Below are 27,976 nucleotides of genomic sequence, written 5' to 3'. Positions count from 1 at the left end.
ATCAGCTGAGAAAAGTAAGTTTTCTTTTTGTTTACAAAGTTTGAATCCTGCCCAAACAAAGTGAATGTCCAACCTAGGACTGGCATGGGCTCTGCATTAGAACTCATATTATGATGTTACATAAGTCATTCTCATTAAACTGCTTTGATGTTTTTATTTTTTTGAAGGCCAAATCAAAACCTCCCCTAAGTTATTATTCTTAAAATGTATCTGCAGCAGGTAGACACCAATAGGTAATAACCCTCAAGATTTGGGTTCCCAGAATGAATGGACCAGAGACATTTTTCCCTTATAAAACAAGGCTGGAATGAATGCTCCTTCTCTCTGTGGGTGACCCACATCACATTTGCACTTGCACTGTGTCACCTGAAGATCTTCCCTGCTTTCAGATCACTGTTCGACAGTAGTGTGGCCATCTGATTTACCTTTCTATCTTGGCCATTCCAACCTGACTGTTTCTCAGAATTAAACATGGCAGTCTCAGATTTGCTCATTTACGGTCACTGATGCTGTGTTGCACTATCCTAGAGGTATCATTTGTATTGCACTCACCATTCACAAAGGAAATTCATATGAATGATGTTCTCTGGATTTGTGCAACCCAGCAGTTCTGCATCTCATTCAACTTCCTATCGAATCATTCACAGTCTCATAACAGTTTCCCAATTAAATCTGAGTTCCATGTATTTTCTAGTATCAAATCTCCAACCTCTCACTTTTCTTATATGGATGAATCAGTTGTTTTCCGAAAAGAGGGCTAGTAATTTATTTATAATTCAGCGTTTTCTTCTTGCTTGATCTAAGGACTGACATCTACTGAATTGTCTCGCTACTTAATTGACCCCATAGATAGTCTTTGTAAAGCAGCATTTCCAACTTAAGTTTCTACAAGGCTGTATTTTCATGATCATTGTTTATAGCAAATTCAATATCTGAAGTTTTGATCAGCTTCCATTTTAATCAACATTTTTCTGCATAAAGTGTGAAGATTTTCAATGTCAAATGTCACACTTTATGTACAAATCTGATAATTTTTCTATCCAGTTATAAAACAGGTTAGTCATTTTCTTCCTCTCTCCTTCCTCTGAAAGCCCTCCTTTTCATCTCTAATTTGAATATCTCATTCAGTACTTACGGATCTATATATCTTGTATTATTTTCATCTTTCTTCCTATTAGAGTACATGCCTCTTGAGAACAGAAGCCATTTATTTTTCATTTTGTATTCTTGTATGTCTAGAAAAGCACTTACACAGCAAACATTTGTTAATGTCTTTGTCTTTTTTGTTTATTGTTTTATCTCCAAAAACCTAGAAAAATGCCTGGCACAAATATTTTTTGGATGAACAAGTTGATGGTGTTTGTAACTGGAACTTTAGTAAAGAAGTTGTAATGAATAAGACATTTATATAAAAGGCCAGACAGGTAGTAGACACTCATACACTCTGAATTAGAATCCATGAGATACTTTGTGATAAATTATTTAGAAAATGCAACATTAATAATTCATATTTAGTCCAAAATGAAAAATTTGGTGCCTTTCTGAATATTTTCCACTATGGAAACCCATTTCTCTGAAGATTCGTAAGTCATGGAAGAATGATACTGTGAGAACTTTGTATAGTTATCCCCCCCACCCCAACCCACACATATCAAATTGTTTTCAGCATGGGAGAGCAGAGGAAAGCCAGAGGTTATGTGTGGCATTTTCAGAATACATGATAGCTTCAACTCCATGCAGAACCACCTATATAATATGTGGAGTTCAGTGCAAAGTAAAAATGCAGGGCCCCTTGTTAAAAAAAATTGTCAAGAATTTTAAGATGGCAGCAGCAGAAAATTAAATCAAACTCAGCACCCTTCTGAGGGGGTCACAGCTCACAGGTCCATGAAGCAAGGCTGGGCTCCATGTTAAGATCTGTCACTATAGATCCTGTGGGGTTGGTTTAAATTAATCCATGGAGGAAACAGTAACTGTGCAAGAAAGAGGATATTTTTGGCCTCTGTGGATTTTAACACTGGAAGTACTCATGGATCTAAATGGAGTATTTCACAGAGGAGCTGGTATCTGCTAAGGCAGGTCACTGGCTTCCGGGAAGAGATAGAATTGTTGGCATTATTAAAGGATTGGCAGGGAGGACCCTGAGACCTCATCAGAATAGAACTGTTGGCATTATTAAAGCACTGGCAGGGAGGACCCTGAGGCCCCACCAGAACCAGAGAATGCCTAGACATGGATCCATGTAGGTCTTGATCTACAGAGGACATAGGCATGGACCCTCACCTGGGAGCTTGGGAGTGGCCTTGCTTACTCCAAGTTCTCTTAGAATTGGAGCCCCAAGTATCTAAAGTATCCTGAATCCAGTGAAAGGTTTATTTTAACATGAGATCTTGGGTAATAGAAAAAAAGTGTGGCCTGAGAAATAAGAGGTACACATAACTAATCCCCAGGAAAAATGTGCACGATTGCATGATGGGACACCTGGTCCCATTCTATAAATAGAAGGTCTGGGCTACAGCCTGGGCTTAGCTCTAGGCAGCCGTGACTTCTCTGAGTCTCACCTTCCTCAAATGAGGGAGTTGACCCAGCTGAAAGTTACCTTTCAGTATCAGGAGTCAAAAATACGTCTCAATTCTTTCTATTGGTGTTGCTATAAAAAGCTCACAAAGCACTTCCATATATAACATTTCATTTTGAAATTGTTTAGGCCTTCTGCTCCCAGTTTAGGCTCCTGCCACTTTACCACACTGTCTTCTGGCAAACATTTTCTTCTTATAGGTTAGAAATGAGCCTTCATAGTATCTCCTGTTCATAATGTTTTCATACTCTGGGTTTACTCTACAAGAGACTTCCTATCTCAAGTGTACAGGCGAGGTAGAGACATTGAAGAGCTGTCTCTGCCTTGGCAGACCTAGGTAGTGTGCATACATGGCCTCTGTGATGGAAGAGGTCTAAGTAAGACTAAGAACAATGGCTGCACTGCAGTCAAGTACAGGCGGAGGTACACATCCGGCATAGCGTGACACAGCGGGATTGGAGCACAGGCGCACAATCCTGTGCATTATACAAATCACAGCTTTGTAGCCATCACATGGGGGATGTTCACTGCCTGCCTCTGAGCCACTATTGTCTGTAAGGTGTATAAAAGCAGCACCGACAGTGTGAGGGAGCTGCTGAATAAGCCATGTCCCACTACCTATGGTCTTGTGAGTATTCTTTCAGCTACCCGCCACCCCCCAACTCCCCTCAGACCTTGGCTGGTGCTGGAACCTAACAGTAAGTGTAAGCCAATGTGCCAAGGGAAAATCTCTGAAAACATTTGGACTTAATTCTAACTTACATTAAATCCTTTACATGACTCCCAGGAAAACAAGGAAATACTTTCTTGCTCCTGTCCCCGAAGGGACAATGAAACAGACCACTTCCACATAACAACAAATAAGTGACAGAAAAAGAATGGCTAACCTTTAGAATCTGATGTGACATATCCAGTGTAGGTTTGGAAATAGCTCAGTGCTCATGAGAAGACATCAGGGAAGGACATCAATGCCAAGCCAGTGAGGGAGGCAGGAAGTTGGGCCTCACACAAAGCCCAGAAAGTAAGGAGCTGTGATTTACCACAGACTTCTAACAAAGTTACTGCCACGCCTAGAATCACTTGCTGGCTGCTGGGTCCATCTGGCTCTTTATCGGCCAAATGTGCATCAGTAGATACAATTTGTCACTACTTTAATATAACTAACATCATGGAGAGAGCATGGCCTTTGGATCAGATACATTTAAGTCTGTTTGAACTTATGGGAACTAATGGTCCTAACAATGTTACTTGATTCACAGGTGGATTTAATAATGTTATAATAAAATGCATGTAAAAATTCCTGGACCTTGGGGGTTATAAAAAAACTAAGGTTACTATCATTGAAATGTTTTAAAACCTGCAAAGGCAAGAGTAATTTCTCTTTAAGTAAAAAAGACCTGTAAGAGAGACTGCTTTCGCAGTAGAAAGTCTTAGGATGCTAGAAGCACAATTTGTTATTAGATTAATAAAATAGAGCCCAGTTTCTTAAAATGGTGGAAAATGAGAACAATACAAAGCACTGGTAGTCATAAGGAAAATGTCAGATCTGAGGATTGAGGAAGGTAATGGATTGCTTGCCCTGTCACTCAGTAAACATTTATCGGACCCTACTATTTGCAGAGCATCTGAAGGGGCCTTCAAGCTATAATCTAACAGGAGACACATGGCACATCACAGACATTAGAAAGCAAAGTGTCAAGAGAGGACCCCTGCAGGAGTTCAAATGGCTAGGGCCTAAAGATATCAGGTTTGCCAAGGAGGTGACATTTGAGGCAGTCCTTAAAGCAGGGCTCTTCAGATTGCGGGTCATAAATTTATTATGAAAGAGATGAGAGACTGCACATTGCAAGGATGAGTACTGCTTTTTGGAATTTTTGGTTCAGTGTGTGTCCTAGGTCAAAATATACAGTTCTTATTGTAATTCATGTTCAAAAAGTTTGAAAATCATTGCCTTAAAGGATTAGTAAGATTTGGACACATTTCTGATTTCCTGTCCCTTGCACTGGATTATTTCATTTCTTGAGGGACCCTTCTGTTGCTACTCCCTCTTTCTTGCCTTTCCAACTCCAGTATGAACTGCAAAACTGAGTTTAGGCATGGCCTTTTTCCATAAGATTTTCTCAACTCCCTCCCACTCACCATCTTTACCCTAGTGTGGGTTGAGTGCTCCATCACCATCTTCCCACAGCATCCGTGCTTACACATTTCACAGCACTTATATAGTGATTGTTTTTGCTTGCCTGTCTACCCCCAACCCAAGCTTCCTTGGGTCGGGGAGCTCATAAAGTCTGTGTCTTATTCAGGGCTAGTCTTACGGGTATGCAGTCTGTGTAGTCACACAGGGATATGTAGTTAGAAGAGCCCTGTGCTTCTAAGGCACTGTTATCGCTGTTTTGAAATTCTTATTTTATAACAGAGTCTGAATTTTCATTTTGTACCATACCTACAAATTATGTAGTCATTCTGTTCTTATTGACCCTAAAGTTAACCAGAACCTTGCTTAGAACAGAGTAAGAGATCCACAAATGAATGAACAAAATATGAATGATTGAGTGAATAGCATCCATCATCGATTGAGAGCCTATTATGTTGTTTCAGAAACTAGGTTAACGGTGGTCATGTACATCGTGTCATCTAAATGTCTGCAGACTTAGGGACAGGTAGCACCAGGGGAAGGAGGATTATGTGAGCAAAGATGGGAGGTGAGAAAATATAGGATATGTGAGGAAAGTGGGGCACATGGTTTAGTTCAATTTAACAGCAAGAGAAGGCATTAGTGAATGATGAGTCTGGAAAGTAGGTTGAGACCAGATTGCAGAGGGAGAGGTGAGAAGTTGAACTTTGTGCAAATGATAATGGAGGCCAAGGAACATTTTTGAGTAATAAGGTCTGGGCATAAGGAAAGTTTTGGAGCTACTTAATATCTCTTCAGCTCTGGAAGACTATATGGGAAACCTGTTTATCATTTGGGAAGGGAAATTTCCTAAGGTTTTATGAAGTCACTGTCAGATTGTATTTCATGTGTTTCTCCAGAATTGTGTGAAAATAAAATGTCATGAACCTATTTTAACAATTGATATTTTGAAAGCACTAAGAGAGACAACTATTTCAATATATCCTTTTTTTGAACCAATTCTCAATTTTATTTACAACTTTGGGAAGGCATTTTTAAAAATTGTGGCTCATCCGTGATTAGAAAGTAGTTGAACACAGAATAAATTGTATTAAGTCTGTGAAACATGAATGTTCAGTTTCATAAAGAAAAAAACATAAAGACTGCCATAAAACATATTCATATGTTTGGAATTCATATAGATTGCCATAAAGACATATTCATATTCATATTGGAAATAGTGTCAGCACATTTCCAGGTAAGGAGAACCTGTGTTTCTGACAGAAAGAGATCAGACTGGTCATTCAACATGTGATTCCATCAAATCGTTCAATGAAAAAGCAAACTGTGTAGATATGTTGAGGTGAATCCAGGGAGAAATAAATGGAATTGGACTTTTTTCAAAGTCTTTTCTGTACCTAATTCCTTCTTTTACAAGGGACAAAACTGAGACACCTGCAGCATGCACCTGGCCAAGACAGTCAGTTTATAGTCAGGTCAGAACTAGGGCAGGACCAAGGCTGGTTGCGTTGAACTCTGAAGATTGCTGCTAACTTCAGTTTTCTTGGTGTCAGATACATTTCTTTCAGTGATTAATGCTGATCATAAACTATTGCCTTGGAAATAATAAAAATCTAAATCTTTAAGTCCATCTATATATGTGGTGTGTGTTTTTTCCCTTCTTTTCTCTGCCATAATGGAATCCAAAATAGAACAAACATGTTTTAGATATTCAAACTGTGCCTAGCCAGCAATTTATAGCCATTCCTATGTAAACATTGTCTATCAAATATCTAAATAGAGATCCAAGTCATTTTTCTTTTCTTTCTGCCAGTAGATAAGTAAATAGAAGGGAAAAAATAGCAAGAGAAAAAATAGAAGGACAAAAATACCATTTGCTTAAAGTCAACTAGCTTTTACTATGGCTCTGTGAGATAAGGAAAAAGCATTTTCAGACAGTTGCTCTGGTGATAAATCATGCACAGGAGATTAGAGCTTAAATAGAGATCTGATTGGTACAAGGTACAGGGATTCTTTTCTTAAGGAATAGATCTTATTTTTCACCTTGGTAGGTTGCATGCAGCTCCTTCAGCAAATGTTATTCAACAATTCAGACTAACAAGCATTCTTAGGCACTTAAAGTGTGCCAAGCCTTGTGCCAGGATTGGGGATATAGGAAGAAAAGAGGTACATTTTCTATGTTTAGAAGTTCACAGTCTAGTGAGGAAACACAGAGGTAAACATGCATTCATGATATAGAATAAGTGTCATGATAAACTTGACCTCTGAGTATTAGAATGCAGAGGAAGAGCGTGTTTCCAGCATTGGAAATCTGGGAAGGCTTCTGGAAATGATGACTTGGTGATATGGAGATGAAGGGAGGACAGAAAAAGATTTGAGGGAGGAAGGTGTTCCAGGCAGAGAAACAGCATGTGCAAAGTCAGGGAGCAGGGAGGTCCCTGCTCATTCTGCCTGTATAGCTAGGAAAACCCAAAGTGTTTCCCATCTGTTTTTCCCTGTGATAAAACAAAGTGATTCCCTACCCCTTTCCCAATTGAGTAAATTGAAAAAAATAGTAAATTTATTAGAAGACTACACTATTAAGCATACAGAGTCACAGAAAAATATAAGACTAGAAGTAAAGAGAGGTGTTTCATAGGCCTGATTTCAGCCCTTATTATTTATGTGACCTTCGGCAAGTCACTTATCTTTTAAGGCTTAGTTTTCTTATCTGTTAAGTGGAGGTAATTACGCCTGCCTACATCACAGACTCCTTTTTTAAATCGTTGTCAACAAACTACCAAATGCTATATAACTTAATAGATTTTATAGACACCCACACACGTGTATGTGCACATGATTATATAGTTCATTAGACTGTAAATAGACTATAATAACTTTTATGACCCAAATGTGTTTCTCATGATTTGAGAATAGATGTCTTCCACACTGCAACCCAACTGTTTAACCAAAAATATAAATCTGATTTGTCATTTTCTCACTTAAATCCTTTCAGTGGCTTCTCTTTACCTACCAGTATCCAAACCTCAATATGTGGCCAGTAAGTCTCTGTAGACAGGTCTCCTTCTTACTTCTTAGTTTAATCTGCCACAACCTTTAAAAGGTGCTTTGTATTTTCATAATCCAAGAGACTGAGATGGCCTCTTTCTTCTTCCTTTCTGCCTCCTGTCCTTCTTCCCTTTTTGGTCCCCAGTTAAACTTCTGCCTAGGACTTGTTTCATCTTCTGCTTGCATTAGGGATTGTTTTGAAGTACACAGATGATCTGTAATCACATTTGAAGTTCCTATTGACTATCAAGAAATTTCTATTTCATGTATTCCCCTTATCTGTGGAAACCTGGATAATGTACTGTGGCCAGTTAGTAAAATGGGTCCTAGTGCAAAATCTCATATGCCCCTCCCTTGTCCCCCAGTGTCGAAATATCCTTTTCCATCTCACTGGTGGTGAAAGTTTTAGGTGTTTTTGTTACTGATGATGATCTTGGAATTATCAAATGTAAAGCTAATTTGCATTTTAAAACTTCATTTGTTGAAACATTTGATGCCAAATATTTGTGTTTGAATAAAATACTTAAAAAGTCCATTCAAAAACCAAGCCATTTGTGATAAACAGTGTTTTCCAGACTTTCTCCATACTATGCAGTCACATTTCTAGTAAAACTCATGTGTCTAAAGGCCACTGTGGGTTATTCTCCTATGCAAAGAAAGTATGCTGTCAAAAGGTGAGTTTAACTCTCCACTTTAAGGAAGCGGAACTGTCTACAGCTTTTCTACAGATGCTGTTTTCTTTCCAATGCCAACCTTTACTCATACCTTTCTTCCTCTCTCTTTCCCAACTTGCCTCTTTTCCTCTGTCTGGCACTAGGAGCTCAGTGGTGCTGCTCTTGTTCTACTGTAGCATACGGACAGACCATCTGCAAAGGCTCTTGTCAACATGGCAGCACATATACGGATTTTTCTCTCTGTAGGGAGAGGGACATAAGAGATTGAAGACTGATTAACTCAGCTCCATGTCTTTCAGAAGAAAATCAAATGCGAGACCTCAGGCATGCACAGAAGTCTCTGGTTCTAATTGTATTGTATTGAATCATTTGTGGGACTTGTTATGAATTCATTTTCATGGTCATGAATGGTAGGCACTATTGGTTAGAAGGAGTTGAAATTCAGTATGTCCCAATAATCTTGCTGCTTAATGAAAAAAAAAAAAAGAAATAAAAAAAGAATAAAGAAAAGAGTAGACCAAATTCTCCCTAAATTTCCACATTTACTGTGTTAAATAAACATGTATTAGCAAGCAGGCACAACAGTTTACAAAATTTATGCTGTAAGCTGATTCAAGATCCAGACTCTGTTCTTTTAGATGATTTGGCCATGTCAAATCAAGGCAGGACCCATTTTTACTAGCTGGCCACAGTGTATTATCCAGGCTTCCACAGATAAGAGGAATACATGATATAGAAATTTCTTGATAATCAATAGGAACTTCAAATGTGGTTACAGATCATCTGTGTACTATTCTAGAGGCAAAATTATTGTGGGCATTAGGCAACCAGAATTTCCTACAAAATGGCTCAACATAGCTTTTATGGAGCAGGCATCAGCCATGACTTCTAAGTGCACAGGCTATAGATCTTTCTAAATTCTTATATCTAATTTTATATATAAAAAAAGCATCTCTAGAATATTATAGACAATTCAGATGTTTTGAGAACCAGCTTTCATCAGTAGCAACCCAGATCTAGTATATGTTAAGCTAACTAAAATGCTCATACTTTCACCAATGAAATATTCATTTCTAGCATTCATCATGCTAAAAAGCCTCTGGAGTTAATGGGCAATAATGATAGCTAAAATTGTTGGTAGTAATTTCCTATGAAGTTTGGCTTTTTAAACTAAATATTAGCTGGCCCCTGTCTTGTAAATATAGAACTGACTACAGCAACTGATTGTCTCTACAGTATAATTTAAACTAATCTACATCTAAAATCTTATGATAAAGTAGATTACAGACAATATAGTACTCTGGGTTTAGAAGATATAGCAAACAAACAAACAAACAAAAACTTAACAGAGCTAATTTTGGGACCAGACTTCTAAATAGGGTTAAGGGTTAAGTTGCTTAGCTGAAGGTCTTCTTTCCCCAAATAACTTTGTATAAATTGCTAGAAAAGCAGTTATATTTTCTGAGATCTCATTGACTCTAAAGATCACATCATCTTTAAAAATATAAAGATATCTGGAAAAGTTAAAGGGCCATCAGTACTTATTCATTCAATGAAATTTAGTGAAAGTGGTTTGGTGGAAATTAATGTTACTTAAGTGTTTTACCTCTTCCTCCCCATGCTGGGCTGGACAAGTGAGCAAGGGGGTAAGCCAGAACAGGGCTGAGGCCCTGGGGACCATGTGGAGTATGGCATCCTGAAGTCTGAAGTGTCCTGTCTGAAGAGATCAGAGTGAAAAAAGCAGAATGGACAATGTGAGCTATGTTTTTGAGGAGCCATAGAAAGAACCTAGAAAGCTGCCTTGGTAAGGACTCACCAGGACAGTTTGCTTTGTGGAGACTGGGACCTTCCAATTGGATGCCGTTTCACAGCAACACTTTGCTCATTAGGTTATCCTCAAATGCTGACCTATGCAAGTTGGTTATGACAGAGCAGTTAGAACTTAGAAGATGATTCTGTGTTTGGAATGCAATGGTGTGCTTGACTCTAAGTTATATATTTTCAAAGGACTGGTAGATTTCTTGCACTTGAATAGCCTAGGACCTGAAGGCTGGTCACTCTCAATGGGAGTCAGGACAACACTGAACTGGATTTATGAAATGGAGAGTCCAAATGATCATCTCTTTGAGCTAAATGGAAACAACAGGAAATGCCAAGATGACTTGGGGAAGGCTACATTAATAGCAAAGGGCCATAGCTTATGCCTGGTACCTCTACTCCAAAGCCCATGCTCTTCCGTACTAGGGAATGGAGGGAGGATAAATGTGAGAGGAAAAATGGGGTCAGGGAAAGGAGTTTAGAGGCTTTTTCAATGGTCCAGATGAGAGATAACAGTATCTATGTCGGGAGCAGTGAAGTTGCAGAGAGGTAGACAGATTAAGAACAGATATTAAAGGTAGAACAAACAAAATTTTATTGTGGTTTGGATGTGAAGGGTGGGTAATAAAGAAAAAAAGAGCAATTAACTCTGAATTTTAGATTTTTGACTTGAGCAACCAAAGTGGATGATGTAGCATTTTGTGAAAAGGGGAATGGTTTTAGGGAAAAAAGAGATTTGGGCAGGGCAGACAGGCATTTAAGGAGGAAATTTAGAGAGAATTTTGTTTTGGCCTTATGTTTTTAGAGGCATATTAGACGTACATGTGAGATGGCAAGATGGCAGAAAGGTAATCATGAATCAATGTAATATTCTTATGACACTACCAAGTCAAGTTTGTTTCAAAATGTAATCCTCAATAATCAAAGATTGATTATGCAGTATAGAACTTTTGGGGTAAGGCAATTACATTTTGGAGAATGTCTTGAAGACAGTATGATTTGAGTCTTAGAGAAGTTTGTGGTAAACCATTCTTTCTGCCAGTAGTTTTGTAACAGGGTGTATTGTCTATTGAGCCTTTATGCTAGTACGTTTGACAAGACAAGAGGTTTTCAAACATCTTGTTTAAGGCTTTTTCTGGATCTGTCACCTCACTTAGGCAACTTTTATTTCAACTTCTAGGAACCTGAACAAAGACTTTTTGTATTGAATTTCATTTTACCTACTTGTGAAATGACCTCCATGGTCCAACCTGGAAACTGATTTATTCCTTAGAACAGTTTTTATTTTATTTTTTAAATGAAAAAGTATGTTATAAATTCCAAACAATCCATTTAAATAAGATTTGGGAACATAGCCTGCTAGTAAAAGAGAGACTGCCTGTACTTCCTTTTTGTTACTTTTCAATCCAATTTTCAGTTAGGAAGAACTTGAAGGGAGGAGAATATGTGGAAAGGACTCAGCTGTGTATCTAGCCAGCATTTTAATTGGAGTGTGAATCATATTTAGATAGAGTAGAACCTGATATAAGTCAGGTTCTCAGAAACCGAAACACCTGTGTTGGAAATTTTAGAAGTGAGAGGCTCAGGACTCCTGCACTGCACATCCCCAAAAGCACCACTCACAGTGAGAATTACATTTCTTTTCTTTTCTTTTTTTTTGAGACAGAGTCTTGCTCTGTCGCCCAGGCTGGAGTGCAGTGGCATGATCTTGGCTCACTGCAAATTCCGCCTCCTGGGTTCACACCATTTTCCTGCCTCCGCTTCCTGAGAGCTGGAACTCAAAGTTGTGCAACAGAAAGGCCCTGGAGATTCCCAAAATGCCATTATACAAACAAGACATAGATGAAGTACTGTGGAAAGGACTTGAAATTTAACATCATGTAAGTCTAGATCTCAGTCACGCTTTGCTACTTACTAGTCATATGGCCTTAACCTACGCAAGAAAATCACTTAACCTATATGTGTTTTAGTTTTCTTACCAATAAAATGAAGGTAATAAAAGCTGTCTCATTAGATTAGTTTGTTTGTTGATTTACTCATTCATTCATTCATTCATTCAACAAATGTTTTTTGAGCATCTACTAGGAATCAGCTATGTGTTAGGTGCTAGGGATACAACAGTGAGTAAGGTGGACATGCTTTTTCCTGCCATGGATCCAGATGGCAGGTCACTACATAAGCAGTTGCCATAAAGTGGAATCATTTGCCAATTAGAGGAAAGGGATATTCAAGTACACGACAGGAAGACCTTACATAGCCTTGGAGGATGGGGCTCTGGAAAGACCACCTAGAGATATAAAAGACTGAGTTGGCCAGATAAGGAACAGAGATGCAGGCAGATCTCCCTGTCTTTTACTCCTTGTATTTAATCACCCATGCCCTATTGTTTCTCTCTTCCTAATACTTCCTTCATCATTCTTTCTTCTCCAGAGAGAAAAATCTTTGGCAATTAGGCCAATCTCATAAAATAGTTTCTGAGTATTATACAATTTAGCTTTTTGAGCTGCGTTCTCCTCCTGCCTCAAATGGTAGGAATTCACCAAGGTCAATTCTGTTGCCCTTTCCTCTTCTCTCCTTCAGTGAGTCAATCTGACTCCCATCTTTAACAATGATTTTCATATTGGTGACCCATAAATTTGTGTCCCCCAATAACACATAAATTGGGGGATTAGGGCAATAAGTTCCAACAGGAACAGCCTAGGGCAATTTTGCCCACTGGGAACATTTGACAACATCTAGAGACTTGATTGTCAAGACTTGGGAGGAGATAGGAGGCTATTGACAGCTAGTGGGTAGAGGCCGGGAATGCTGCTAAATACCGTACAATGTATAGAATGGTCCTCACAACAAAGAATTATTCAGTCCCAAATGTCCGTAGTTTTAAAGTGGAAAAACCTACTCCATTTCTGTAAATACCTATGGGCTTATACTCTCATGTTTCTGTCTGCTTTCTGTCTCTTTTTTCTGCAGCTGCTGTCTGCTTTGTTAATCTAGACAGAAAACTCAGTCTCTGAACAGGTTTACCCAATAAAATGCACTTACATCAGACATTCTTGGGTTTATTGTATTTCACTGAAAATGTCTGAAGAATCATAGAGAATCAAATTGCACAATGCAGCTTTTCTCTTTATCTTTCTCATCTCTGTTCCCATCTGGTTCCTCTTGGGTTACCTGAAAAAAAAAAAAAAACACTATATTATTCTCTGTCTAGTGGAAAAGCAACTTCCTTATCTGAAACTTTGGTATCCACTGATCCCTGAAGACCCAGTTGGGGGTGGTGGTGTTGACTACTACTAACACTAACACTTATCAACACAGTTTTCAAAATAAGATAGTGGTATTCCTAAGTTAGTTTCTGATGTGTAAAATCTCTTTGTTTTTAAAATGTGTGATTTTGAATTAATTTAAACCTTATTGTTTTCAAAATGCTTTTTACTGGTGAGATTAAAAAGTGTATTAATTAGGATATAGATTCAGTTGCCCAAAACAGAGATGTATAATTACAGGGACTTAAATGAGACAGTTTAGTTCTTACACTCTTAAACACCTAAACTAGTATGGCAGCTCCATTCTGGGAAAAGCAGGGGCCCCAGGGTAGCCCTTCTCAGCATAGTCCACAATGGGGTCCTCTACCACATCCTCATTCCACTGGAGGAAGGGGGAAAGAAAGTGAAAGGCATGGCCCTTACTTTTAGTCTATTTGTTTATTAAATTTTTTTTTTTTTCTTGGCCCTTGCTTTTAAAGGTAAGACCTGGAAATTCTCCATTACTTCCACTCCCTTCCCATTGGCCAGAACTTAGTCATTGGCCAGAACTAGGCGTAATGGGTGGTGGAAAATGTAATGTATATTCAGACTCATTATATGTGTAGCTAAAACTCAAAATCCTTCTTCATTGGATGAAGAGGAGGATGGCTGCAGTGGAACAATTAGGAATATCTGCCTCAGAGGAGACTTGGCGTCAGGAGTACCTGAGAACAGTGGGGATGCCTGTGAAAACTTTATCTGTGTTTTCTTGATTCTTTATAACATTTCTCCTCCATGCCCCTGCCAGAACTCAAATTCCTTCCTTGTGCCAGCACTATATTATTGCAGGCAGTTCCTATCAGTCTCCCTAGTATAATTCTCCTTGCTTCACTCCCTTGCCCAAACCCTTATCTTAAAACAGACCCCTATCCTACCAATAAGGACCCTCCAACTTTTGACCTCTACTTCCCAGACTTAATTCTCTTTAACACATGTTACTTCCCTCTTTTCCCAGTCTTTCCAGACTATAGAGACATATCTCTTCTCTGAACTCTAACAACCAGTAGAGGTTGCGCTATGCAGTTTCACAGGTGATAACTTACGTGCATGTGCATATGTGTGCATGAAGTGCATATGCGTTGGGGGTTTGGGAAGGCTGTTTTGTGGGTATGTTGGGAGTGAGTGGAAGTGAATGTGGATAAGTAGGAAGGACCAGTATGTGAGGATCTTGCTAAGAAACACATTAACCTAAGACACAGAGGCATTATCAAACACTCCTGGGATGATGGCATCAATAATTTATACTGGAAGAAATGCTAATTAAGAAAGAGTAATCAGACAAACTGCTTTTTGATCTCAGTGAATACTTGTTCAGTGCTAAGGTAAATCTCAATGAGATTAGAAGCTCAGGACAAATATGTAGAGACCTTGAATTACATGTAGTAGCAACAGTGATGAAATATTAATTGATTTGCTTGTTTTCCTACATAGAAATACTTAAGAGAGTAGATTATGATATTCTAGAATTCCAGAAGGGAATATTTATTAATAGGCAGGCTGGGATTCCCTAGAGAGGGACAAAAGTAGAGAAGTACAATAGGATGTCTAAAGAGAGAGAGAAGAAAAAGACTGGCTTCTTTTTCTTCTTTCCTTCCTTTCTACTCCTCCTCCTGTCTCACTTTGCAGAGGTGGGCTATGACCTCTAGCGTTTCCAAAGCATAAAAATGTGCTCCCTTCTGTCAGTATTTTAGGAAACTGTGCTTCCTCCAAACAGATTCAATTTTTGTTCCTCATCCTCAGATCATCCAGCCTTTATCTCATATAATCATATCAGGGGTCTCAGTTTGAATTTAAACTTTAATAACCCTAAGATTTAGATATGTTGTGGTGATGAAATGGGTGGGCCTGAGAAGAAGAGGTCCTATATATGAGGGGCTCAGGAGCCTCCATAAAGCGTAGGTAAGAAAAAAATGAACGCTAAAGAAAATAGTGTTATCCACCCCTTGTTCAAGGCCAGAAGGCCAAGGTTGAAGAAGAGAAGTGATTTTGAAAGGTACAGGCTGCAAACCAGCCCAACCCACAAAGAACTATGCCTGAGTCTTAGAATGAATTAGATATAGTAAAAGTATGGGTAAAGAAGCTGTCTCCCTAAAAATCTCTGTGGTACATTGCGAGCCCAAGGTATAGCAGCATTATTCTCTAGACCTGTAGCGGCAACCAAAGATGTTGCTAGTGACTTTAGCAGAAACCATTTCATTGCTTATGAACTCAGTCACTAGCAGCCTTAGGTGGTCGGCATATTAGTGGGTCTTGGCATATATAGCAGTCACATTTGGCATCAGCATTGGTAAGTACAGAGGTATCACCTCTGAGCCCCCAGCAGAAGAGGAAAATCATGGAAGACCAAAGTAACCAGGGCAATTAATTCACAAGCAAAAGTGAGACATGCCCTTGGGCCACGGTTTCCAAAATAGAGTGGGTCTGTAGGTCTGAAGTTAGCCTCAGGATCTCTGAATTAGAGACTATGGCTAGATAGCTGGACTTCTGAGGCACTTAAAGCCATCCAGCCTAATCCTTTCGTTTGATAGAGGAGGAATCAGAGACCTTTGAAAAGTTAAAGATACGCTCCAAGTCAGAGGGAGAAATTAGACCCCAAATGTAGGTCTTCTGATTCTTAGTCTGGTGCTTGATACTAAACACTAAATAGTTATCTTATTAAACGTAAGTCTTTTATGACAAGAGCTTCATTTTCAGATGTGTTATTCAGATTCTTTGTGCACAAAGGGGTACCGAAGAAATGCTGGTTAGAAAAGAAAAAAAAAGAAACCCTCCATACTTGGTGTAGGATGGGCAAGTCTCACAGTCCCACATAGTCATGCCTCTCATCCAACCCAGGTCTTGAGTTATGTTCTTGGATTTTGACTTAGGCTAGCTCTTTCCCAGGGAGTTCTGTAGCCCAGCTCCCGCTACCAAGCCTCTCAAGAGAAGCAGGCATGCCTAGGTCTCTGGTGAGCACAATTAGGCTAAAACAGAAACACCTATTTAAGTTGGTGCAAAAGTAATTGCAGTTTTGCCATTACTTTTAATCTTAACTCCAGCTGTGGGAGCTGGAAGTCCTGGGCTTTGAAGAAGGATGGCATTGGAGGAGGAAGTCTGGACCCGCAGCAGCAACACCTCAGTGGGGTACTGACAGGAGGGACTTGGGAGCAGTGTCTCCTGGATATAGGGAGTCTCAGCCCATGTCTTCTACAGAGGAGGATGGACTGTGGTAGCTTTCTCCTTCCTTATCCCGCTTTTTCTTCTATTCACTGTCTAGGTTGTTCTATTACCTTTCCCTTCTATCACCCTTTGATCTCTTGCTTAGTTCTAAATTGGAAACAAGCCATTCCAATGGAATAAATCCTTTTTATTCATTTAAAATTACCATAAAGTATAGAATTCTCACTGGCAAGAAGCTTAAAGTTGTACAAAAAATTTATACTACAAAAATTCATGCCCTTACAAACGTCAAGCTACAGGGACAAAATATGTACTTACAATCAAAAGTATCCTGGGTACAAACTAATATAATATCTGGTAGGTGCTATTTTTGGAATACATTTCTAAAATGCAATGCTGTGCTTATATGCACTGTCTCATTTTGTTTTTATACTCTTTGTATGTGATTTGTAATTTCTTAATAGATGTGGAAATCGAGGTTAAAAGAAATAGAGAAACTTACCCAAGTTCACACACAGCAAATAAGTTCTGGAGCTAAAATTCAAACTTCAGTATTCATGGAGATCTTCCACCACCCTCAAGTTGAGTACGTTATAGCTAAGGACCACAGATATTATTGGCAATCATGAGTATGTGTGTCCTGGAAGAAAAGAAGTGAGCACTAAGTTCTGATGGTTGTGAAACTTTCTCCTAGCACCCACTATGTGTCTACTGGCTGCTTTGCATATAGTATCTTATTTAGTTCTAACAATCTCATGTAACCACATATTTCAATTTTCACCTTATTGATTAAGAAACTGAAGATTGAAAAAAAAATTAAGCAGGGATGGTCCTGCAGCTACTAAAGATCAGAGTGGATTCCAACCCAGTCTCCTCCCAAGTGTGTGACTTTCACAGAGGTGACAGAGAGGGAATTTCAGCTGAGAAAACCATCAGGAGCATTAGTACCAGGGTAGAGAAATAAGTCAAATATACAAAGACAGAAAGAAAAATTTGATAAAAGTGAAACACTGTTATCAAAAAGGGAGAAGTAAGGAAAGAGAGTGAAGCATTGGGAGAGGAAGTCACAGATAGGTCTTAAAGCCAAAGTAGAGGAACTGGGGTTTGATATTCTTGGCCGAGGGAATCTACTACATGGTCTTGGGCAGGTTGGGACATGGTAAGGTAGTGGGCTGAAAGATGGTTTTACTCTCTGTGTGCCAGATGGAAAAGAGGAGAGTGACTAGAAACTGGGTGACTGCCTGGGAGATTTTCCCCAGTGTCCCCAAACTAATGATGATGGTGATGGCTGTCTTTCTTGGAAAGTGTCTATGCACTCAGCTTTGATCTATGCACTTTACATGCATTTACCTCCTTAATATTCTCAATTAGTTTATGAAGTACCATTATCATCATTCCTATGTTATAGATAAAGAAAGTGAGGTTCCAAGAACTAAGGAACACATAACAATTAAGTGGTAGGGCTAGAATATAAGGCAGTCTGTGTGACTGCTCAGAACTTCAACTTTCTCTTATACCATGCTGCTTCTCACTGCTCTCCCTGTCACTCAGTAGCAAGAGTATCCTCATCAGCGCAGCTTCCTACATAAAACCATTTAAGTGCAGCTGAAAAGAAGCAGCAGCAGCAGTGACTGCTAACACTTCTCTTGTCCCAGATGTTTGACTGTCCTGTACACATGCGCACTAGCTCAGATGTTTCTCTGCCTGGGCTAAGAAGTTCTTGGCATGAGATGTTTCAGGCTGAGTTTGAGATTTAGACAGGCTGTTCTGGGTGCAGTGGATGGAGACTTTCTTTGACACAACTGTAGCTTAGTAAAATCTTCAGTAAAGGTGCTAATTGTGTACAATTTACCTGCAGAGGTTTCCCTTTCATAAATATTCTCTTTTCCTTCAAGGAAACTAACTAACTTCTAAGAGCCAAATTTCATTGTGTAACGGCAGAGACTTTAAAATACATCAAAGAGTGTGTCAAACTTTTCCACTCTCCTAACTGCAGGGGAACTAAATGGAAACTCTGTGGGAGCCGGGGGTGGGGTGAGGGGTTGGAAAAGAGTAGGTTAAGAACAAGACATTTCTTTGAAGTTTCATGTTTCATCTTAAGAATTTGTGTGAAGTTTCCATTCCCACAAAAGACATCTGTGTTTTAAAATTAAAATGTTTTCCTAAAACTGTGGGTTTGCAAAATAAAATTAAAATGTTTTCAGAATTAGAGAGAAGCACCATGATAATCCAGGAGTTTCATGTCCTCCCCAACATAGCATCTCTTAATCCCAAAGTCAATGAAATCCATATGAGACGCCCAAGCATAACAATTTGCAACTAGAGCTCTGTGGTCATGGGAATAGATTCTTCCAATCCTGTGTCTTCTCTGCTGGCAAACATAGTCAGAAGGTCATAACTCACATAAATGTCATGCACAGGACAGCTGCACCAGGCAGAGATTAAGTTTGTAACCAAATATACCATAAGGGCTCCCAAAACACCTGAAGGTTAGTATAGCATAGTGGTTAAGGACAGAGCTTTACACTTAAAGCAACAGTGTTCAAATCCCAACTTGGCTGGTAACAGCTGTAGCACCTTGAGTTAGTTATTTAGCCACTCAGAAAGGTTAAGTCCATGAATATGCATTATAGTGTTTAGAAAAATGCATGGCATATTTTAAATGCTCAATCAATGATAGCTTTAATTATAGTTAATAATTGTAAGATCATGAGATTTATTGTTTGAATGTAAAACGTAAAATATATAAAAGTATTACAAATTATTATTGTTTCTTAAGAGAAAAATAACCTTTACACACAGAAAATATTTGATTATCTGTTAGGTCTGGAAACCTGAAACAAAACTCTAGGTTAAATTTTTTAAAATGTACACTTACATGATCCCTGCCCTCTAGGATACGGAAAGAAAAATTGTGATGCAGAAAATCATACAGAAAAGTTATGAAAAAGCAATCAATGAACTAAAGCGATTTTCTATCTCTTAGAAAAGTATCAGATTATTCTTATACACTAGTCTGGATGCCCAATACTTGAGAAACAGCATAAAGTTTACAGAAAAAATGAATATACGAATACTTAATGAGACTAGAAAATAGTAGAGGCAAAATCTGAAAACTGAATAATCAAGGAATGCCAATTGAATGAATATTTATTATAATAATGGAATAATATAAAATATAATGAAGTCCTTTAGACCCAGTATTCTGCTCTTGGGCTGGTGAGGAGTGTGGAATCTTTAATTTTTCAATCTACAAAAATTTATGGATTTATTGATCTAGATGTTTTGTTACACTCTGGACTAGAATGTGTCAGCGTGCATTCTCAAGGAACTTGCAATGAAAGACTGTGGCAGTGTTTTTCCTTTCTCTTGATGGAAACACAGTAGACTGATCCTCCAAGTTTCTTCCTATTCCTTACTTATTAGATCTATGATTTCTTTTGTTAGGTCTCCAGTCCTTGCTAATTGGACAACTATGATGCTGCAAAGACATCACTTCAGAACACCCTTCCCCTTCTGATAAATTTATTTCAGAGATACTCTGAAATAGAGATATCCAGAGGCAGTTCAGAATTAAAAAAAAAATGTTGATTAGAGACTCCTGCAGCTACAGACACATATTTCTTGATTGGATTAATATAGGTTGGTGAGAAAAAGAGAAACTAGCACTTACTAGATCCTCTCTCCCCAAGATGTGGCCAGAAGAACTGCAAGAGTTGTTTGGTGACCCAATTTTTAGAGGCATTATTATCAACTAAAACAGGTATCTGCCCTTAAGGGAGATGAATCAGACCCAGAGGGCTCCACTAGGCTTCCTGCCAGAGACCCACTTCCAGAAGCTGTCCCTGCAGTATGCAAATTTGATTTAATGGGTAGCAACTCAAAGAAAGTAATTAATTTCTATGATTCTTTCATAGTCACACACCGGACACATATATAGGGAATTGTCATAAATATTAATATTTAGGGAATTTCCATGTATATTCAGTGAATGGCAAAAAGATCTCCAGATAGTGCTCGTGGAGTTCTCTGCAAGCTCCGTCTCAGTAAGGGACAGATGAGGGGAAGCAGTGGAGGTAGATAAAGAAAGATAAAACAAGCTTTCTGTGCAACCCTCTGAGTTGATGTGCCATCTTAGCTGAATTTGCAGGAGTATAATCTAAGCCAGATGGCTGGCTGTCCTCTCTGACACATCTAATTAGATGTGGATTTATGCTTACTTCATTCATGATGCTTGATCTCTAATATTTAGAGTTCATAGAGCAGGAAGCCCTTGAAGCCCTTCAGATGTTCCTGTGTAGCCCTTGAAGTCAGGGTGAAGGGAAAAACATAACATTATGAATTGTTTTGATGCTGAGATTAAGTGTAGTTTTATTTATCCTTGAAGGCCTACAATGATTTCATCCAGGAGATGCATGCTGGCATTTGAATCATCGTTCTAAGTAGTATGAAAAGTAGATTAAGATATTAGAAATTTCTAATTATACTTTTGGTTTTAAATGTTCATGTTAACATTTATACATTTATGACATTAAGAAAAAAATTATACTATAATCCCACTACTCAAACTCCCAAAATATATCTTCCTCTTTGACATCATTCAGTGTATACTTAGACATACAGATGCTTTTTGTATAGATATCATTATAGCACATACACAACTTTGGGGTTTTATTTTGCTTAATATTGTTTGAGATAAGCTGTTCTCTGATTCTATTTAGGTTGGTGCAAAAGTAATTGAAGTTTCTGCCATTACTTTCAATAACAAAAACTGCAATTATTTTGCACCAACCCAATACCATATAATCTGAATTAATGAAGAATTAAAACAATAGTGTGGCTAAGAATCTATGATGGAATTTACTTTGTAAGTAAAGAGTTTACTTTGTAAGTAATTTGTAAGTAAATGGAATTTACTTTGTAATTTACAAAGTAAGAATTTACTTTGGTCAAGTTACTGATATTCTCCGAATTTTAGTTTCTTCATCTGTAGAATATAGATAATAAGATCTGTCTATAGAGAGTGTGTATAGACTAAATGAGATAACACATGTGAAAGACTATACAGGATCTGGCTGACAGTAGGTGTTCAAGTCATGGATATTGCTATAATTATGTTAAAGGTAGATTTCACCACCACGATCCACAAAAGGCAGTAATAACACGAGGCTCCTATGTATGCCACAGCTATTTTTGAAGTCTTTATTTTCCTAAGTCTCTACTCTTTGCCTATTGTAAATGTTATGGGTTGAATTTTGCCCCTCACCCTGATTGTCGAAGTTGAAGTTCTAACCCCCATTAACTCAAAATGTGACCTTATTTAGAAATAGGTCATTACATATGTAATTAGTGAAGTTAAGATGAGGCCATTAGGGTGGCCCTAATCCAATTTGACCGGTGTCTTCACAAAACAAATATCATGTGAAGAGACAAGCATATAGGGAAGAGGATGTGAAGACACAGGAACAAGGCATTCACCTACAAGCCAAAGAGAGGGCCTGGCACAGATTCTTCCCTCACAGCCCTCAGAAGAAAACCACCTTGCCAAGACCTTGATTTTTCACTTTTAGCCTCCACAACTGCGAGTCAATGAATTACTGTGGTTTAAGCCATCCAGTTTGTGGGTATTTGTTACCACAGCCCCAGCAAGCTACTACAATAAGGCTGTCTTAGTGGCAATTTGAAGAAAAGTCTCAACATTATTTCATTGTTTTATAACGAGAGCACCTATTCACTCACTTAAAACAGAATTGAATTCCAGATCACAGAGTGAGACTAGACCAATAAATACAGTATTTAGGGTGGTTGAACTAAACCTCAGCTATTCACACATTCACAAACGCATGCTGCCTGACAATATTTATCATGTGAGCCAGCATTATTACCCCCTCGCCTCTCTCCTGTGATATATTTTCTGTATGGTTGCCAGAGTGATATTTTGGAAATGAAAATCTGATTATGCCTCATTTCTGCTCAATAGCCTGCAGTGGCTTCATGTCACACTGGAAACAAAATTCTAAGTTTAAGAGAGTTTACATTGCCCTACAGGATTTGACCTTTGGTGAATCCTCCCACTTCATTCTTCCTCTCTCATCCTAGCTCGCTGCACTCCAGGCATGCAGGACTATTTGTTGTTTCCTCAAATTTCCAAATGCCTCCTACTTCAGAATCTTTGCACTTTCTGGCCTCTCTGACAGGACCACTCTTCACCCAGATTATCTATCTATCTATCTATCTATCTATCTATCTATCTATCTATCTATCTATCATCTATATCTCTGTGCTTTAATCTCTCACTCTATTCAGTCCTCCATTCAACAGGTGCTTCCTTACAGCGGCCTTCCCTGGTCATCCTATATAAAATTCCGCCACACCTAAAACAGTGCCTGGAATGTAGCAGGTATTCAAATACTATTTGGCAAATGAATGCATGAATGAGTGAGTGAATGACTTCAGACTAGACCAATCTCATTTGCCCTGGGAGTAACTCTGAGGCATAATTTGTAAAATCATAGAACTAGAAGAGAGTTGAGAAATCAACTTCTACCTCCCTGCCTTTAGATGGATGGAATTGTCTGAAATTATAAATGTCACTCATTCATTGCTCATGAACCCATTGCTTATTATTTCAGAACATTGAAAATATTAAGGAGAATAAAAAACAAATCGAACGTTTTATTAATGTTGATGATCTTATAATCTAAATACATGCATACTTAAGAGAACTTTAAAGAATGGCCAGGTGCAATGGCTCATGTTTATAATCCCAGCACTTTGGGAGGCTGAGACAGGTAGATCATCTGAGGCCAGGAGTTTGAGACCAGCCTGGCCAACATAGTGAAACCCCGTCTCTACTAAAATCACAAAAATTAGCCGGGTGTGGTGGCGGGTGCCTGTAATCCCAGCTACTTGGGAGGCTGAGGCAGGAGAATTGCTTGAGCCTGGGTGCTGAAGGTTGCAGTGAACCGAAATTGTGCCACTACACTCCAGTCTGGGTGACAGAGTGAGACCCTGTTTTTAAAAAAAAAAGTATAAATTAGCAAGTTTATTTAGAGCAGGAAGGGGATAAGAGGATACAACTCCTTAAAATGTTAGGCACTGGTAAAACACAAATTGCCAGGCTTCAAATTCATGGTTTGACACTAGTTAGCTATACTTAGAAAACTTACTTAACCTCTCTAAGCCTCAGTCTTTTCATCTGTAAAATGGGGGTAATTATAAGGTTGCTATGAAGGCTAAATGCATTATTATTTATAAAGTAGTTAGACTAGGGTTTGCTAAATTGTAAGCTTAATTTAAATTTGTTAAAGCTAAAGAATAATGTACATCTATATTTCAGTACTGCAAATGTTATCTTCTACTTGAAAACACTTTTAATGTCAATTTGTATTGAAGTAAGATACATAACAGAGGAGTGAACAAATTATCAAGTTATAGCTCAATATATTTTCACAAAGTAAATTCCATTGTAAATACCTCTCAGATCAGGAAATTGAACATTACTAGCATCCCAGAGGCCATCCTCCTATTTATTCCATGTTGCTATGTCCATCCCAAAATTAACATGATGTCTATAACTCTTGATTGGTTTTGCTTGTTTTTGAACTTCATGTAAATGGAATAATATAATACGTGCTCCTTCATGACTAACTTCTTTAATCAACATCATGCTTATTATATTCACTCATGTGATACCAAGTAGTAGTGATTTGTTTATTTTCATTGCTCTGTAGCATTCTATTGTGGGAATGTGTTATGGAATATACTGTTTTACTGTTGATGGGTATTTGAATACATTCTAGTTTTTGGGCATTATGAATTGGTCAGCTTTGAACATTTCTATATATAGCTCTTGATGGATACATGTATTCATTTTATTGAGTATCTAGAAGTAGAATGCTTCTTTGGGTCAGAGTAAAAGGCATATATGCAATTCTATTAGTTTTTCAAAGAATTACATCACTTAACAGTATGTAATAGAGTGGAATATGTCTATAACCTATAAGAGTTTTCGTTGGCCTAGCACCTTTGTTAACACCTGCTATGGTCAACCTTTTCGATATTGGCTATTCCGGTGAGTATGTAGTAATTTTTCATTGTAGTTTTAGTTTGCATTTTCTTAATGGGTAATACTATGGACCACCTTTTCATGTGCATATTGGCTGTTTGCTCTCTCTCCCTCAGTAGCTTAAGTATTATTCTTCCTGTGAAAGAAGGATTCGGCATGGGGTGGCTGTGAAGTAACAGCCAATTGACTTCTACAGACTTGTTCCACTTAGAGACTAGGGATCTCTCTCATGAGAACCAGTAGAGGCCCATAAAGAAGAGCCTGTGAGTGAGTATAAACTCTCAGTGTCTGAGGCCATCAAACTGACATGCTGTTCACACTCGACCTCCAACAATTCAGCCACCTGGTTCTTTCATGCTCTGCCACAGGTGACTCAGTCCATACATCCCATTACCTTAGGAGGAGTCTATTGTTCCTTGCAATTAGGCAACTTGATTGCTCTGTTATCTTAGCTCCTTAGTGGGCTTGGAAAAGTTATGATTTCATAGTTTCTTCGGCTTTTTCTCACTGTTAGGGTGAAAGCAGCATTATGTGAAATTTTTACATCCAAGGTGGAAGTAGAAATCCTGAATTTCAATGTTTTCATGTATAGTCAAGTCTAGTTCACTCCCACTCCTTGCATGTAGCATTCCAGGGACTCTAAGTGTGAACCTATGCTATTTGCTAGTCAGCAGCGTCTCCAGTCAGGAGTAGGCCCTGAACTTCGATTTTCATTTCCAGAGTATCATGAGGCTCCCCCAAACACTGCCATGGTTTTTAGTTACTTTCTGTTTGACTTCTTGACCTTCTGTTCTAGGTAGCTTAAGAACCACCAAATTCCCCAGGAAAGAACTGGTGATCAGCGATGGAAGTTTTCTGCATCTCCTTTCTCTTGGAGATTTGGGGCCCTCAAGTCTGGATGGCTTGCCAACCAAGAGCTCACATTTCTGTCTTCTCAATCTCATACAGTTGCTGAAAGCTCTGCTGCCTCTCTGCCTCTTAACCAGCTGTCTTTTGGCTAGCTCCTCAGCTTTCAAACTTGAGTCAAAATGTGGCAAATATTCCAAGGGAAAAAGTGGCAGGCAGAAAGTTGAGCTTATCTCAGTGAGCTTTCCTTCTCTCCAGGATATTGTCCTCAGTGGTTGTAGCTAATGTGATGGTTCTCTGATGCTTTTAAAAAGGTGATTTTTTTTGTTTTGAATTTTTAAAATATTATGTGTGGCTTTTCTTATTGTTCTCATTGGGAGCGTTAGATTTTTGTTAAGCCAGGAGAGGAAGTTTTGAATGCATTCTTGCACTCAAGGATGTGAAACACAGAAAGAATACTGGCTCACTAAAAAATGCTTTTAAAACTTTCTGGAGGTAACTAGGTTTCAGTATCTACCAGATGATCGTTTTAATCGTTATTAACAAAAAGATTTACACAACAAATAAATGCCATATGATTTAGTTTCTTTTTTTAAAAAAACCATGAATTGGTTTTAATAGGGAAATAAATAAAGAAGAAAAAGATCAGACTCTTGCTCTTTAAAAAGATGCAATAATCTTTGGCAGAGCCTCTTGGAGTGAGCTGAGGAAGAAGAGAAAGAAGGGCTATTTGGTCAGGCCTTATGTCCTCCAAGCATATTATCAAATGCAGCTCTGCATATAGATATCACATGTTTTATGTTAAAAATTTTGAAATGTTGAATATAAGTGTATCACAATGTTTATAACCCTGTTTTGTTATATTTAATTTTTAACATACTGTGAGTCTCAAAAACTGAAGATGGCTCGGGTGAGCCCCTCTCAATCTCTGAGAAACCCTGGTTCTCAAAGTTGAGAGGTTTATCTTAGACCCAGTCAAATCTCTCCTATTTGCAATATATGTTCCTTTCCTTTAAAAGAAAGCCCTCCTAGGATGTACATACTGTGATGCAGACAAGAATTTTCTCAACATTTCCACATTTCTGCCTTTAGCTCACAGGAGAGCTGTAGTTTATTTCAAAGTTGTTGCTGATCTGGGTCCTGCACCTGTAGAAGAGAGTAAACCAAGTGACAGGAAATAGCAGATTATGTGTGCATAGCTTATTCTTTTTATTAGATGGTGATGTTGAGGCAAAAGAAAGTGAGATTATGTTTCTTGGCTCAAATAGCAAATTTGCATCTCAATAGGAATACAAATCAACTGCCATTCAGAATGATTACTTAAATATATTTTAAAGGAAAATACCATTGCACAAATAAACAGTATAACTGTGTCCTTTTTAACTCAAGTATCTCTGGATTAGCAAAATACCGGGGTCTCCCACAGGCCAAACTGCCTGGGGCACTCAAACTCAACAGGTACTGCTGCTGGTCTAGTAGCACACAGGTGTCTGATTCTGGTGGATGACTGAGCTCAAACAGGCAGGTTTCACAACTTTACTATCTGTTGTCAACTAGATGAAAGAAATGATGGCAGAAATGGTATCCTGCAACCCTAACTGCTCCACCTTAATCCATTCAGTTCTTGCTATATTAACTCTTTATTTTTGAAAATCTCATTGTGAGGGATGGAGAGAAACATACAAATAACTAATTGTAGGTCAATACATGCAATAGAAATGTCCCAGTGGCTGAAGTGGCCATGTGGAAGAACCAGAGTAGTAAAGGAAATGAAACAAATAGAAATGACTCTTACTTCAGTATCTGGGTGGATGGTATTGCCCAAATGGAGACAGAAAAGGCAAGAAGTAAGAGAAGAAGCAGGACTTATTCAGCACTGAGAATGGTGTGGTTAACAAAGCTGTAGGGCATATCAATGGAAATGTTTAGTAGGCAGATAGGTGGATCTGTTACTCAGATGTAGATCTGGACTAAAACTGGAGATTTGTGAGCAATAGACAATAGGAGTTAGTTGAAGCTATGGAAGGAGGTAAGATTTTCAGAGAGAGTAAAGCGAGGGTAGTAAATGGCTGAGAATGAATATTTGGAAGAAACAGGAATAGGAGCAGGGAGCTAAAGAAAAGTCTGCTTTCTTGGCCGGGCAGTGTGGCTCACACCTGTAATCCCAACACTTTGGGTGGCCGAGGCTGGTGGATCACCAGAGGTCAGGGGTTCGAGACCAGCCTGCCCCACAGGGTGAAACCCTCTCTCTATTAAAAATACAGAAATTAGCCAGGTGTGGTGATGCATGCCCATAATCCCAGCTACTCAGGAGGCTGAGGCATGAGAATTGCTTGAACCCAGGAG

The 27,976-nt window shown here is 38.6% G+C and overlaps 1 protein-coding gene across 3 annotated transcripts in view; it reads right to left on the bottom strand.

The window, feature by feature from the left end:
* Nucleotides 1-27,976, bottom strand: part of CCDC190 (coiled-coil domain containing 190) — a 109,925-nt gene that overhangs the window by 67,142 nt on the left and 14,807 nt on the right. The window contains exons 4-8 of one of the 3 annotated variants that reach the window (XM_073011837.1): nucleotides 26,674-26,776; nucleotides 17,219-17,356; nucleotides 13,295-13,423; nucleotides 10,041-10,342; nucleotides 8,526-8,674 (exon numbers count right to left, since the gene is read on the bottom strand). The gene's annotated coding sequence lies outside the window, so the exon portion shown is untranslated. Of the gene's footprint in view, nucleotides 1-5,201; nucleotides 7,976-8,525; nucleotides 8,675-10,040; nucleotides 10,343-13,294; nucleotides 13,424-17,218; nucleotides 17,357-26,673; nucleotides 26,777-27,976 lie in introns of those variants that run through there. The other 2 variants (XR_005236187.2, XM_073011838.1) reach the window with 2 other exon arrangements.

The sequence above is a fragment of the Chlorocebus sabaeus genome, chromosome 25 (assembly GCF_047675955.1).
Source record: "Chlorocebus sabaeus isolate Y175 chromosome 25, mChlSab1.0.hap1, whole genome shotgun sequence".
In the NCBI taxonomy this organism is placed as follows: domain Eukaryota; kingdom Metazoa; phylum Chordata; class Mammalia; order Primates; family Cercopithecidae; genus Chlorocebus; species Chlorocebus sabaeus.
The sequence above is the reverse complement of the archived record's forward strand: the minus strand, read 5'-3'. Positions and strand labels throughout refer to the sequence as shown.